The sequence below is a fragment of the Rattus norvegicus genome, chromosome 4, assembly GCF_036323735.1.
Source record: "Rattus norvegicus strain BN/NHsdMcwi chromosome 4, GRCr8, whole genome shotgun sequence".
NCBI lineage: Eukaryota > Metazoa > Chordata > Mammalia > Rodentia > Muridae > Rattus > Rattus norvegicus.
Genome location: NC_086022.1, coordinates 138,460,533 through 138,472,228, shown reverse-complemented (window position 1 = coordinate 138,472,228; position 11,696 = coordinate 138,460,533). Strand labels below are relative to the sequence as shown.

The 11,696-nt window shown below is 37.5% G+C and overlaps 1 pseudogene; it reads left to right on the top strand.

The window, feature by feature from the left end:
- Window positions 1-8,010: 8,010 nt before the first annotated feature.
- Window positions 8,011-10,275, top strand: Rpl13-ps10 (ribosomal protein L13, pseudogene 10; annotated as a pseudogene).
- The last annotated feature ends 1,421 nt before the right edge of the window (window positions 10,276-11,696 follow it).

The following is an 11,696-nucleotide window of genomic DNA, read 5'->3' as shown; positions in this document are numbered from 1 at the left end:
AAGAACATATCCCCAGACACAAGTTCATATAATTATGACTATCAGACTAATTCCGGCAAATTGAATGTATTAAAATTGCATGAACATCTGGGATAACATGTTTAAGAATAATTATGAATATTTCACGCTTGCTTTACCCTTCCTTCAGATGCAGACAATCCTGAATCATTAAGGGATAGTATCTGCATTCTTGTATCATCAGGCTGTTACCCATCAGAAATACCTAGCTTGCTTGCATGAATGAAAAAAAATTTCTATTGTAGAGTTTAATCTTTATAATAGCTACTTGTTCTCTAACGAATATAGTAACTTGGAGCCATTCATTGCAAGATTTTCAGTTATGGAACTCTTGCTCCTATAACTGTTTTTAAAAAATCATATTGTGACTGCAACTTCAAAATAGAACTTGAGACTAGACAGGGTGTATCCATGGGCTTCTTTTCCAGAGATCTTAGTGCTTGAACTTGATTAACTGCAAATCTTGGCTAGCAACAGCTGTAGCTAAATTTTGCTTACAATAGGAAAAGAATGATTGCCCAACTTACCACTTGTCCTTTTCTTCATTTAAATACACTCATTATTTCCTACGTCGCTGGCACATGTAAAATGTAACTAATGAGAACACCATTAACTAATGAAGACTGTGAAAGCAAAATCCACTCATACACCTGCATTCCACAACTTGCAATGCATAAAACACATGTTTGCTTATTCATTCCATTTCTTTACAGTATTTCAATTGTCAACTAAACCAATGTTTCTGAAAACTATTAATTTAATAATATGGCATATGTTTTAACAGTGATAAAATGTTTATTGAAGTAATTAAGCGTGAAAGCATGTTATTTAAACCTAAATATAACTTAATTTGGTACTTATATAGCTGTTCATAAAAATGATACCAATATTGTGTAGAAGTCAAAGTGATGATATTAAGTTCAGGAAGTGAATGTATGTGATACATTGCAAATGCTTATTGCGCATGTTCAAATCTCAACACAAAGTGGCTTCAATGCCAAGATGGCACCAGCAGGAAAGCCACAAATTCGCAGATATTCTGAGACATATGATAAGATTCTTAAAGAAAACAAAATATGGAAAAACAGGCTTGAAATTTTTCAAAGCTCTTTCTTCCCTTCAATTTTCTTGTAGATAGGTTTTTGTGCGATGGTCAAGTGAGAGTGTTGCTCTGTATTATCTAGTAATGCTAAATGTCTTGTGCAGTGATCCTGTGCATTCGATGGCCTGAAATCCTGCTGCTTCCACACTGTATCACTCAGAGTCACTGCTTTACATCAGCTGGAAACAAACATGAGCAACAGAAGTCAGTGGGCAGAACACCATGCTATTCTAAGAACGTGGAGTCAGTACTCTTCATATGCATTCCATTCATTTACTTATGCATACGTTACTTGTACTGTTATGCAGAATGAGGACTCAACTATTTTACCAGCTGTGTGCTCATCATCATATGCTTGTGGAGTTGGTAACATATTTATCTACTTATAAAGTATTTTGCTAGGATCAACCAACATGCATCCATGAAAGCAATTTGTTTAACTTTGAAGCTTTACATTAAAACTTTCCAATTTTCAGTCAAGAGGAAAAACCAAGACTTTTGGAAGGCTATCTAATCTACTACACTGTCAATTAAGAGACATCATAGAGAGAATTCTGGTGCTAACCGCGCCATACTAACTAGCAGGAGAAGCAAAATGAGCATCTTCTTAGCAAGGAGAAATGAATGGAAATGTTCCCTTTTCTGTGTTATCTGCACAAACAAGTTTATGAAGTTACATACTACACCCAATTTTAAAAATTACAAGGTCAGTCTTCACAATCTTTGTGGTAAACAGCTTCCTGAGAACCATTTGAATACTGCCCTAGTGTTTTTTCACTAGACTTTTCTGTACTACATAAACATATCAAGTCTATAACATGATCCTCCATCACCAGTGGCAGATTATCAGCTACAATTACATTATTCAAGAAGAACAAATGAAAATGAAGGTGAGAGTAACACATCTTGACAACGTAAATGAGCCGCCAAATCTCTCCAGTTCATGAGAGCGGACACAGGACAGTATTTTAGCATACAGTCAGTGCAGTTGCTCCCTCCTTGTTTCCTTTACGTTTCGCCTTTGCCAGCATTCAAAAAAGATATCATTCCTCCTGTTAAACATAAATTGATTTCCTGGCTTAGAAGGAGGGTCTCTTAGTAGAGGATGTGCATTCAAGTGTATAATGAGATTGATTCCATGCTCTGTGAAAAATAAAAACACATGACATTTAAATTTGGCTACTTCTAGGTTGAGTGAGTGATTAAGATGAATACATATGTTAGAGAGGCAAGCTAAGTGGGAGATAGTTAAAGAGAGAGGCCGTGACATGTGCCACAACAGAAACATCATTTAGGAAAATGTGATTTAATGCATAGCGTTTTATTTGCTGCAGAATCTCTAAACCACACCAGGCAAGGTCAAGATGAATAGTACCAGGATATGGTCCTATGTTTCGTTTGAACACCATAACTTTCAATGTGTAAGTGTCTCTGTGCTTATGAATTAAAAGTAGAAGTAACAATAAGCAAGCTGGAAGCTATTCCTTTTATTCTTTAGGAGTCAATTCATATTAGCTGGTTTTAGTTTCTAGTGTTTTAACATGTTAAAAGGATGGTATTATAATCTCCACAGTTAGAGCAAGTAATTCTTCACGTTTTGCTTATATGCTATTATGCATTTTTGTATGCATCTACTAGTGTTCATGAGTGAGGTCTTCATCTGCACTACTAATTGAAAAAGAGAGATTTCAGAATGAATGAAAGCTATGAACTCAACACCAAAAGGGCACTAGCCAGTACATGACCTACGCCCTTTGCAAAGAGCTAAGCAGGCTCCTTTATTCAACTGCATATCAAAGTAAACCACAAACATTTCTAAGAGCTTTACCATGTGTTTAAAGTGGATGTCTTCTGTCCATATGATGCTACCTGCTGTTGTCAACGCAAGAAATCAAAGACCAGCTCAACCGTTTCAATGGTGCTGCGCTATCAGTCCAGATCTCAATGATTTGTTTTTGTATAATTTTGTATAAATTGATTTCTTATTGTGGATGTATGTTGGAGATTTGTTAAGTGTCTTTTAAGCTTATTTTGAAGCTACCTTAAATGTCTACTAACACAAGTATTTATCAGCATTTGTTGATTGTCTGAAGATAATTTTACAGCTAAGCAATACACAGTAAGCTTGCAAGTCAATTTCTCAAAGTTGAAATTCATGTTACATTTACCATAATACTTTTGAGGCAGTTACCTAATTATCTTTCCTAATACTATTATATTTTTTAAATTTCAAATACAACTATGTATGTTTATAGTAAGCAACGGATATGTGATAAGTATACGCATGGAATTGCTAACTTAAGCTAATCTTTAATAATAATCTTAGTTTAATTACTAACTCATTGCTTATACTATATATTGTTTTGGATAATTCTCATTAAAAATAAATATCAGAGTCAATGAGATGGATTAAATGCGTAAAGATAATTGCATCAAGTCCTGAGAACCTGAGTTAAATCCCTGTGAAATTTATGGTGGGAGGAGACAACCGAGATCTACCAGTCACTCTCTGCCCTCCACATATGCATTGTGACACCAACACTTCTACAGTGACACACAAAATAAATAGACAGACATGAGAAAAATTTTAAATTATTCTCTGTGCAGAAATTTGTAAGTTTGGTGTTTTGTTGTTATTTTTGTTGTTGCTGTTGTTATTGTTGTTGTTCCTAATTGAGGCACGTTCCGATGTGGCTCAAGCTGTAACTTGCTGTCCTAAGGAAGACCAAGAACTTCTGATACTCCTATCTCCACGCCTTGAATGTAGGATTTGCAGGCATGTACCGCTATGTCCATCTTTTTTCAAAAAAATTCTCTATTGAATTTTGTTATCTGTATCTACTTTATGTAATTTACTTTATACTGAAAATATTCCATGTCCAGAAAAAGTTTAAAGTTATTAAAATTGATTCATTTTTCAACCACTCAATATGGGAATATTATACACACACACACACACACACACACACACACGTATATATTCGTGTTATTTTTCTTTAATTATCATCTTGAAATTTTCAGCATATATATTTTATTGACATACCGTTATAAATCAGCCTAATTACATTTATTTTGGATCTATTAGAGATCATTATTTTTCACCCAATATCCACATCTGTAGCTTACATAAGCCTAAATGCAATGTTGTCTACGGATACAGAAACTTGTAAAGCTGGTAAATTCACATCATATTTTTAGGTCGTTTTATATAGTTATCTTATGTATCAGCAGCAACGCTGTAATTTACAAAGAGGAATGGGCTTATTCCTTCCTTGACAAATTTCACACATTAGTTTTTATGTTATTATATTGATTAATTGGCATTTTGATTAATTGATTTGCATGCATATGGGGGCATGTTCATCCTTTGGTATGTGTGCTAAGGTCAGAAAACAACAGTTGGGAACTGGTTTGCTCTTTCAACTCTGTGGGTTCTGGCTTTGGAACTAGTCCCTCTAACTCCTGAGCAATACTGTTGACCTGTTACATGTTGAATTTTTTTTATTTAAGTTGTATTTTTTATTGGATAGATAGTTTATGTATTTACATTTTGAATGCAATCCCCTTTCCCCGACCCCCTCTCCGATTTCCCCTCCCCCTGCTTCAATGAAAGTGCCCCCTCCCACCCACCCACTCCCACTCTCCACCCTGGCATTCCACTAGGAACATAACACTAGGGAAACAGGCCCTCACAGGACCAAGGATTTCTCCTCCTGTTGATGTCAGACAATGCCATCCTCTCCTACATATGCGACGGGAGCCATGGGTCCCCCATGTGTTTTCTTTGGTTGGTGGCTTAGTCCAGGGCAGCTCAGGGGGATCTGGTTGGTTGATATTCATGATGTTCCTATGGGGTTGCAAACCCCTTCAGCTCCAGTCTGATGGTTAGCTGCAAGCATCTTAATGTTTATCAATAAGGCTCTGGCAGAGTCTCTCAGGAGACACCCATATCTATCTTTTGTCAGCAAGCACTTCTCAGCATCAGCAATGGTGACAGGTTTGGCAGCTGCATATGGAATGGATCCCCAGGAGTGGCAGTCTCTGGATGGCCTTTACTTCAGTATCTGTTCCATTCATTGTCCCTGTATTTCCCCCATGAGTATTTTGCTCCCCCTTCTAAGAAGAACTGAAGAATCCACATTTTGGTATTCCTTCTTCTTGAGTTTCATATGGTCTGTGGATTGTATCTTGGGTATTCCAAGCTTTTGGGCTAATATCTACTTATCCATGAGTGCATACCATGTGTGTCCTTTTGTGACTGGGTTACCTCACTAGGGATGATATTTTCTAGTTCCAGTCATTTGCCTAAGAATTTCATGAAGTCATTCTTTTTCCTAGCTAAGTAGTACTCCATTGTATAAATGTACCACATTTTCTGTATCCGTTCCTCTGTTGAAGGACATCTGGGTTCTTACCAGCTTCTGGCTATTATAAATAAAGCTGCTATAAACATAGTGAAGCATGCACCCTTATTACATGTTGGAGCATCTTTTGGGTATATGGCCAGGAGTGGTATAGCTGGGTCCTCAGGTAGCACCATGTCCAATTTTCTGAGGAACCTCCAGAATGACTTCCAGAGTTTTTGTACCAGCTTGCAATCCCACCAACAATGGAGGAGTGTTCCTCTTTCTTCACATCCTCATCAACATCTGCTGTCCCCACAGTTTTTGATCTTAGACATTCTGACTGGTTTGAGATTGGTATCTCAAGGTAGTTCTGAATTGCATTTCCCTCCTGACTAAGGATGTTGTACATTTCTTTAGGTGCTTCGCAGCCATTCCATATTTCTCAGTTGAGAATTCTTTGTTTAGCTCTGTACCACATTTAAAAAAATTTTTTTACTTACATTTCAAATGTTATTCCCTTTCCCAGTTTTCTGTCAATAAGCCCCCATCCATTCCCCTTCCCCCATATGGGTATTCCCCCAACCATCCCCCTTATTTCTCCCCCCATATTCCCCTGCCCTGGAGGACCAAGGGCTTCCCCACTACTTCCTTGTTGGTGCCCCAAAAAGGCTATTCTCTGCTTCATATGCAGTTGCAGCCCTGGGTCAATCCATGAATAGTATTTCGGTAGTGGTTTAGTCCTTGGAAACTCTGGTTGGTTGGCATTGTTGGTCTTATGGGGTTGCAAGCCCCTTCTGTTCTTTCAATTCTTCCTCTAATTACCCCCAAGGGGGTCCTGTTCTCAGTTGAGTTCTGTACCACATTTTTAAGAGGATTATTTGGTTTTCTGGAGTTTTTTGTATATATTAGATATTAGCCCTCTATTGAATATAGGATTGGTAAAAGATCTTTTCCCAATTTGTTGGTTGTCCTATTTTTCCAACTGAGTCTGTGACAGTTTTATTAAGAGTAGTCAGAGTTTTATGTCATTATTAGAAATAGAATATAATGATAATTTCCAGAATCAGTACAGTTTTGATGCAAAGATACAATGATGTTTGCCAGCTGTACAGAGTACATAAGGTTAATGTCTAAGACCAATTATCCTGTCAAACTCTCATATTTTCTTGACTGCTGGGGGGTATACAGAGAAACAGAGCATCCTGAATATTTAACTGCCTGAGGGAATACATTGGTTTCTTAGAAAGTAGAAGACATACTGGAAGACATACTGGAGAAGACTCCAGGAGCCATGGACTCTAACCCAAAAATCCTATGATGCAGGACTCTCAAGGCAGTAAAGTCAGGCCAACTTCATGGTTCCCTGCACTCTGCCAATACCAATAATTAAAAACTCTTCAGTTAGCCTTATTCAATGTTTTTTGGGAAAAGGGTAGAAAGCAGCTACGTTCTTCACCAAAACATCACAGTAGTTAAATAAAATGATTCAGAGGAAGGACTTTCAATAAATGACCTTTTTGTCCTATTGACAGTGTCCTTTGTTTTACAGAAGCTTTGCAATTTTATGAGGTTCCATTTGTTGATGCTTGATCTTAGAGCATAAGCTATTGGTGTCTTGTTCAGGAATTTTCCCCTGTGCCTTTGTGTTAGAGGCTCTTCCCCACTTTCTCTTCTACTAGTTTCAGTGAATCTGATTTTATGTGGAGGTTTTGATCCACTTGGACTTGAGCTTTGTACAAGGAGAGTAAGAGTGGGTTGATTTGCATTCTTATACATGCTGACCTCCAGTTGAACCAGCACCATTTGTTGAAAATGCTGTCCTTTTATCCCCCAGTGACTGGTTTTAGCTCCTTTGTCAAAGATCAAGTGACCATAAGTGTGTGGGTTCATTTCTAGGTCTTCAATTCTATTCCATTGATCTAACTGCCTGTCTGTACATGCTGTAGTTTTTACTAACATGGTTAAAAGTACTTTATATACTGAATAGCATGCTGAGAGTAGTTTATATTTTTTTTTGCCATCAGGCTTAGGAGTAAAGAATTTTTAATTTCACTATTAAGGCCCTCCATTCCAGAGGTCATGTTATATTTTATTAAAGGAAGCTAATCTTTTTACTTGGACCACTAGAAAGATATTGCAATGAAGAAGTTGGATATTATTAAAAGTTTTCTTATAAACTGACATAATTATTCCTTAGGTTGTTGATATAGTACACTTTACATTATTCTGTTTATCAAATATTAAACAATATTGCCTACCATTTGGAAAAGTACTTCTTAATTAAAATTAATTATAAAACCAAATCCATTGGGTTTATTACAGATTATATTTTGCTACCAAGGTGTTTTACACAGTTGCATTGCCTATGCTTCTGTTACAGATAAAAAAAAATGAGGTAAATAAATAATTGTATTTGACAATGCTAATACTCAATATTATCAGTGTCATCATCTAACTCTGCTACTGAAGACTTTAATTTTATTGCTTTGATGGCTATGACTTTTGAATGTTTTTATAAGAGAACACTCTTTTGATAGGGGCAACATGACGTGAAGATGATCGTGTGTGTGTGTGCGTGTGTGTGTGTGTGTGTGTGTGTGTGTGTGCATTATGTGTTTATATAAGGAAAAAAGAGAATATCTAATATATATATGTTAACCAGAAACTATATTTTATGAATAATAAGAATAAATACAAGTATCTCTGGTTTCTTAATCTCAGAATTTTATTTGGCTTTTTATTTTAATCAGACATAGGTTTGACCACATCAGGGATCATTCAAGCTCAGTGTATGTGTGTGTTTGTGTGTGTGTGTGTGTGTGTGTGTGTGTGTGTGTGTGTGTAGAATGTCCTTTTTTGTTTTGGTTTGGCTTAAGATATAAAAAAGCATGAAGTTGGGGAGAACTTAAGAGAGTTGAGTGAGGAGGAAGAATAGGAAACTAAGTTGTGATATTCTCAAAAAAAAATGGAAAAGACTTCTTAGTATTCCACATATTCCTGAAAGTTGCCAAAGCCAATGTTAATGAATTCTTAAAAATTCTCATGACATATTTTCCTATGCAGAGAATGAATAGAAAATGAAAAGGACCAAATTTAGTGGGAAGTAAGTTTTGCTCAGTTTCCAAATGTGATCAAGATATTGGCTCTGATTTGCAATATTTTGACTTTGAGCATGTGACAGTATTTATTCAATGTGCTAAATTTATATTAGCAGTTTGGAGCAAAAGGGAAAAATAATATATAAACGCTGTCCAGTAGCACATATAAAAAATTTCTGAGTTTCAAATACAGAAAGCAGGTGAAGGATGCTAGACGATTCTGATTACCAGATCCTGATCTTATGATTCCCACTAGCCTCAGTGCCTATGATAAAGCGGTGCAAATACAAATAGATAATATGTGGGAAATATGTGCCAGCAGTAGTCCGTTTTTATACTGAGAAGCAGAAAAAGATGAAATAATTTAATCTAAATCACATACTAAATGACGATGGCTTTGAGAAGCAGACCCGATGGCATTAACGATGAACTGACAACCATGGGTGACTGAATGCATTCAAGAATGCAGGTGGGGATGTAACTCAGTGGTTTAGTGCTTGCTGAGTCTGCGAGAAGCTATACATTCAACTCTCAGTGTCACTCCTCTGCTAAACAAGAATTTATAAAAACATATTCTGAATATCTACACTTCATCACCCTCAACTCCCAAACTAAGTTAGTTCCTTTAATATAATCTAATACATCAAAGAATAATTGTATATGAGAAATATGAAAATGGTGGCAATCACTATAAACTGGGGCGTAAATATTTTGGAGAATGAAAAATATTAAGATAGAGAAAAGAATCCAAAATGACTGACTAGAGGTATAAGGCACTTTTAGAGAAATGGATTTAGTAAAAGCTGAAAAGTTAGTTTGACTCCATTCTAAGGAAGATCTTAAATATTAAAGTGAGCTTTGCTTCTGTTTTATTCAATAGCACTGGGAACATTTAAGGTGGCAGAAATAATGGGTTTATTAAATAATATTTTATCTAATGAATTATAATAAAATATAATACTAGAGAATAACATCTAATAGTTTATTAGATAACATTAAAAGAACTAACTTACTGGCTGTTGGTAGAACCGTCAAAGTAAAGGTAAACCTTTTAACTAATCAGAGAACTGCTTTCATACATAAGAAAAAAAAACGACAACAAATATAGTTTTCGGAATGGCACGATCCTGGAGCTGCACTTCCACAAGGATTGGCAGCAGTGAATGGACTCTTGGTTCAACGAGCCGGCAGGCAAGATGTGCAGACGCACGGTCTGGCCGGCAAAAGTGTGCTGCATTGCCCTTCAGCCCGTGTCCGTTCCCATCAGGCCCATAGTGAGGTGCCCTACAGTTAGATACCACACCAAGGTCGGGGCTGGCAGGGGCTTCAGCCTGGAGGAACTCAGGGTGGCTGGTATCCACAAGAAAATGGCTCACAACATCGGTATCTCTGTGGGTTCAAGGAAGCGAAACAAATCCACTGAATCACAGCAGACCAACATGCAGCACCTGAAGGAGCACCGCTCCAAGCTCACACTTTTCCCCAGGAAGCCTTCTGCTCCAAAGAAGGGAGACAGTTCTGCTGAAGAACTTAGATTGGCCACCCAGCTAACAGGACCTGCGATGCCCATCCAGAATGTGTACAAAAAGGAAAAGGCCAGCATCTTCACAGAAGAAAGAACGTTTTACCAGTCTTACAGTCTTCGGCCTTCGGCATCCAAGCAAAAAGGGCAAAGGAAGCTGCAGACCAAGATGTTGAAAGGAAAAAGTAATGTGGGGTTGGAGAGTTGCAAAAAATAATCATTTAGACAACACACAGACCTTTCCGCACAAAGTACTTTCCCGGCCACTCATCACTTTATCCCAGCCTCAGTGACAGCAGACATTGCCCGAGAAACCTGAGGACACTCCAGCCATGGAAACTGGGGGACTGCACTTCTTTCTCTTTTCCTCCAAATCTAATCCTCCAGGCTCATTCCCAAGTTCTATAGCAGAGCATCAGCTGAGGCCTGCCTTTTTTTTTTCACCCCACCTCCAGGGGATCACACAGATCTTCTGCTCCAACCAGATCATCCCCACTAAACCTATTATCCCGGGGCCCGACTCAGTAGTCATTGCCTGGGTACCTGTGAGCTAAGCTTACCAGAGAAGCAAGTATGACAGTGAAGTAGGACGACGGTTTCAGAAGTTCACTCTACCTCTTCTTCTCCACACACAATCCCTCAGTGTCAACACCATTTCAGTAGAAGAAGTCTACCGTTTCATAGAAATAACTTCTATGCACCCTCTAACTCCATTCCCAGGAGACTAAGAAGATCCTGGTGGAACACTCTGCTTTCTTCCCATCTGTAGGCCTCCTCAGATCCTCTTCCTCTGAGTCCATCTCAGTCAATACCAAGAAACTCATTTTCCCTCAAACCCCAGCGACCATACCTAGCAGGATCTCATTAGAATTCCCTATCAGGCAACATAGAGACAAACACACCCTCCAAGAACCAGAGAGGACAGCAGTAATTAATGAAAAAAACAATCATTCAACAAAGACAAGACCAGTTATCAGCACCTAGAATTGAAGTCTTCCTAGTCCCGGATACCTAGATGTCAGCCTGAAAACAAAGAACCCAGCAACTCTACCACAATAGCAGCAGCACAGGTGAGGCATAAGACAATGATCTTAAAAGGTCATTTTTTAATACGATAGAGATACTGAGAGAGGGAATAAGTAAGTCTATTATACATGAAATTACAAACTGTGGGAGAAAATGAATAAAACAGACATGAAAGGAAGGAGAAAGAAAAAAAAAAACAGAGAAAGTCCTCTCAAGGAACTCTGGAAATGAAAATGTAGGGATTCCTTAGAGGAACCACAGAGGCTAGCCTTGTCAACAGCATGCAAGAGATGGAAGAGAGAATCTCAGGAACTGAAGGCCAGATAGAACAAATCGATAACATAGGCCAAAGAAAATGTTAACTATAAAATGCTCTTGGCACAAAGTATCCACAAAATCTAAAATGTTATTTTAAAAGATGAGTAAGTTTAAGTAAAATGGCAGAAGAAATCTAGGTCAAAGGTACAGAAAATATTTTCAGCAAAATCATAGAAGAAAATTGTTCTAACCTAAAAAGAAGATGCCTAACACATTACAAGAAGTATAGAGAATACCAAATAGACTGGACAACAAAAGAAAGTCCC